The sequence below is a fragment of the Grammomys surdaster genome, unplaced genomic scaffold, assembly GCF_004785775.1.
Source record: "Grammomys surdaster isolate TR1022 unplaced genomic scaffold, NIH_TR_1.0 348, whole genome shotgun sequence".
NCBI lineage: Eukaryota > Metazoa > Chordata > Mammalia > Rodentia > Muridae > Grammomys > Grammomys surdaster.
Window position 1 is genome coordinate 569,984 of NW_021604767.1, and position 4,786 is coordinate 574,769.

The 4,786-nt window shown below is 42.0% G+C and overlaps 1 non-coding gene across 1 annotated transcript; it reads right to left on the reverse strand.

Annotated features, from left to right (window-relative positions):
- Nucleotides 1-4,459: 4,459 nt before the first annotated feature.
- Nucleotides 4,460-4,542, reverse strand: Trnal-uaa. Its single transcript has one exon. It is a non-coding gene; the product is annotated as a tRNA-Leu (tRNA).
- Between the last annotated feature and the right edge of the window lie 244 nt (nt 4,543-4,786).

Genomic DNA, 4,786 nt, shown 5'->3' on the forward strand with positions numbered 1-4,786 from the left:
TATACCCTATCTCCTATCTTGGTCTTTTATTCCCTGTCCTTTGTCCCTGGGAGCAAATAAATCTTCTTTGTGCTGAGAACTTGGTCTTGGTGTGTTCTGTGCCAAATCCAGTCCTTTCACTCAGTACTGGAGCAGGGAACAGGATTCCCTTGAGTTCAAGATTAGCATGGGCTATATAGTAAGTTTGAGGCTATCCTGGGCTAAATAGTAAGACTTATTTAAAGCCAACCAACCAAGCAACCAACAAACACCAAACAAAAAAATGCCTGCTTCTCAAAAAAAAAAATTTTTTTTGTGGTATGTGATTGCTAATCACATTTCTGTGTGGCCTTATAGGATGTGTACTAACTGTGGATTTTACAAGCAAGCCTACGTCTGTGTGTATTTACATAGGAGGGAGACTGGAGAACTCAGACAAATATTCTTTTTTTAAAAAATTGTTTTTACTATTTTTAATTGTGTGTGTGTGTGTATCTATATATATCTGCATGCAGGTATATGCACATGAGTGTCAGCATCCTAGAAGCCAGGGGTGTCAACTCTCCTGGAACTGAAGTTATGGATGGTTGTGAGCCACCAAGTGGACCTGTGTCTTCTAGAAGAATGATTAGCCCTTAACCACTGAGCCATCTCTCTATCCCAAGAGGCAAATATTAACTCTTTCTGTAGTTGCTGTTGTTACATCTGTTGCTGTCTTCTTTTCCTTGTTTGAGACAGTCATTACTACAGTCTTGTGGCCTGGAATCTACTATGTAACTCAGGCTCTTGAGTGCTGGGATTACAGACTTCCACTAGGCCCAGTCCATCAGTTTTCTTTTTTTAAAACAATTTTTTATGTGCACTGGTATCTTGCCTACATGTAAATGTGTGAGGGTGCCCAATCCCTTGGAATTAGAGTTACAGATAGTTATGAGCTGGGAATTGAACCTGGGTCCTCTGGAAGAGCAGCTGGTGCTCTTGACCACTGAGCCATCTCTCCACCCCTCTCAATGCCTTCCTTAATACAGCAGTCATTTTTGTATCTGTGTGCCTACCAAACCTGATTAAAATGTATAATGTAAAATGTGGCACATTTCCACCATGTCCCCTGGATGAGGATGATTGAGGATACAATGAACAGAATCAGGTGTGAACTAGTTCAAGTGGATTTTGAGGTCATTCATTTATTCAGTGTGTGGAAAGCAAGTACACATAACATTCCAGAGGCACGCTGGTAGGCTTAATTCCCAGTTCACACTGGTGAGCACCCAGTGCCGACCCTGGACTGAGAAGGTTGACAGAGCAGATGGTGCTGCCTTTGACTGACTCACTTCCTGTGTCCCAGACCATCACTGCCCAGGGCAGTCTGCTCGCACTGGCAGGCTGCTTCGTACATCTCTATGCAGACTTTAGTCTGTGTGCAATACTGACATCTATCGCCTAAGATTAAGTTTTAACTATGTTCTTCCTTCCTTCCTTCCTTCCTTCCTTCCTTCCTTCCTTCCTTCCTTCCTCCCTTCCTTCCTTCCTTCCTTCCTCCCTTCTTTTACCAGGGCCTCATTATCTAGCCCTAGATGGCCTAAAATGTGTTATGTAGCCCAAGCTGGTCTCACACTCGGAGATTCACCTGCCTTTGCCTCTCAAGTGTTTAATTAAAAGCACATGCATTTAATTAACGGCATTTGTTTGTATCATTCTTTATTTTTTTTCTAAAAGATTTATTTATTTTATGTATATGAGTACACTGTAGTGTCCTTCAGATACACCAGAAGAGGGCATCAGATCCCATTACAGATGGTTGTGAGCCACCATGTGTTTGCTGGGAATTGAACTCAGGACCTCTGGAAGAGCAGTCAATAATCTTAACTGCTGAGCCATCTCTCCAGCACTGTATTATTCTTTTAAAACGTTAAACAATCATCACTCCCTTCCAGGTACTCTGACAAAAGATCTAGAAACACTGACATTTATGTTCATGGAAACTAAACTTAGGCCAGATTGGTTCACAATAGTCTTGTGCCTAATTGCACAGATATGAGTAGACGTATACCCACTGCCTCTTTGGTGGTATCTCTACAATTAAACTATCTTGAGATTCCATTTCATCCTAGTCAGAAAGACTACCATTAAGAAATCACACACACACACATACACACATGCACACACATACACACACAAAACCAAATCAACCAACCAACCAAAAACAGAATAAAAACCCCAAACCAACAAAACCAATAAAAAAACAACCCCCCTACCCCACCCCCCATACACACAAAAAATGCTGGACTTAGTAACCCATGCCTTTAATCTTAGCACTTGGGAGGCAGAGGCAGACAGATCTCTGTGGGTTCAAGGCTAGCATAATCTATACAGTGAAATACAGACTATCCAGGACTACACAGAGAGACCCTGTCTCAAAAATACACACACACACACACACACACACACACACACCCCTCTAAAAATAGAACTACCATACTACCATACAGTATACTACTCCTGGGAGTTTACTAAAGAAATCTAAGTCAGCAACCCCAAAGAAACATGCTCACAAAGACATATGGGCAGACATGTTTACAGCTGCATTTCCCCAGCCGCTAAGGAAAGTGAACAGGCACTGAACAGTGCATGGGTGAATATAGAATACTCAGTGTATACAAACAATGGGGTTTTGTTCTGCCATATCGCAGAACAAAATTATGCCATTTTCAGAAGAAAGGTGAAACTGGAGACCATGTTAACTGAAATAAGACAGTTCAGAAAGACATATATCACAGATTCTCTCTCCTGTGGAATCTTCTTTGGAAATGGATATCTAATAAAACCTTACGTAGACAGGGCAGTATAAGGGAAGACAGAAGGAATCGGGGCAGGGGTGGGTGGAGCAACACAGAGTAACAGTAATGAATACAAGCAAATCACATGATACACGGGTTTAAAAATGTCATTACGAATTACATCATTTTGTGCTATGAATATACTAATAAAATTTTAAGAACCTGAGGCATTAAAATTTATTTTCTTTGAATAATTAGCAAATGCCTGAGGTACATTGCATGCATCCGATTTATTTATTGATTAGTTGAAACTGTACCTAAAAATAAGCAACAGCCTGGCTGGAGCTGAAGAGATGGTTCACCAGCTAAGAGCACTGGCTGCTCTTACAGAGGACCCGGGTTGGGTTCCCAGAGCACACGTGGTAGTTTATAAACTGTGCCTCCAGTTCCAGAGCACCCATAGCTTCCTCCTGGCCCAGCACCCGGCACCCATGCATTGTACTTACAGACATTCAGGCAATCATGTGTACACATTAAAATAAAAGAATAAAAATGAAAATAAAAAAAAAAAGTGAATCAAGATCTCCAAGCCCTAATTTACTACTGAGGAGGCTGATGGCTAATCCATGTGTATGTGTACGTGTGTATGTGTGTATGTGTACGTGTGTATATGTATATCCTCAACTTCACAGCCATCTTTAGCGTTTGAAAGGAAAATGCTTAATTGAAACAAAGATAATTGAAGCCAGAGAAGGGCTTCATCATAGAGTTAAAACAATGCTCATGAAAATTATTTCAGTAATGAATGATCTGTTTAATGGAATATTTTTTTAAAAAAAATTAAAGATTTAAAGGAGTGGGGAAAGTCAACTATCTGTAATTGACATTGACTTTCTGTCTCCTTAAGACAGTTATTAAAAACAAAAGCAAAAAACAAAACAGGTTTAGTCAAACAAATGACCTTCTCTCAAGTCTACCAGTAGGTGTCACTGTTTAAATATACTGATACTATTTCCCACAGAATTCTGAGCTTTTCGAAAAATATTTTCTACGACTCCAGATAATTGAATGGACCTGAGGAACAGATGAAAATACGTCATCAATGCTAATAATCAATGTTTCCTAGGGTTTATGATTGTAGTGAGGGGTTTAATCAGTGTCTCACGCTCAACTTATTCAAAAGGCTGGGGACTTCCACGAGCCACACCCACAAAGTCTAAGATCTTAGACTGCTTTGATTAAAAACACTTTTGAAGAAAATAGGAGAAGGAAAAAAAATCGGAAAAATTTCAAATTCTGAGTCTTCATAGTCAAATGGTGTATTTTTGAAAGACTGGATGTGAACAAGTTAAACTTTGGAGGGGTTTTAAGGAAAGGAAAAGAAAAGAAGGGAGTGGGGAGCGGGGACAGAGGAAAAGAAAGACAGAAGCGGACTTGTTTTTTCCTTCTGTGCGGAAGTACTTTTGTAAAAAGTTGGCCAATACCAGACCTCCTTCTGCCGGCCTCCTTCTGCCTGGCCCAGGTCTGTATTCCCCTGCCATGCACAGGTTCCTGGAGACACGGTCGCCTTATTGCGGGAAACTAGGCTTGTAGTAGTGCCCTATTAAGGATTAAACATTTTTTCCAACTGAATATAAGATTTTTAATTTTCAAGAAATCTGGACCTTAAAAAATTGACAGTCCGCAGAAAAGTACAGTACCTATACCAGGAGTGGGGTTCGAACCCACGCAGACATATGTCCATTGGATCTTAAGTCCAACGCCTTAACCACTCGGCCATCCTGGTGCAGGCACTCTTTGTGGCGTTTGCTGTTCCTACAAAGCTTACACTGCCGTCCTCATTTCTCGTTTATTCGGGAATGCCGGCTTTCCAGACCCAGCTACAGAGACTCGAGGCTGCCGCCGGGGTTTCACGCCGCCGCAGTCGCTCGCCGTCGCCCCGAGCTCTCGGCGGCGGCGAAGGAACTGCAGGAGCCGCGCGCGGGGCGGCGCTCCGGGCGGGCGGGCGGGCGCGCGCGCTGGCTCTCCTT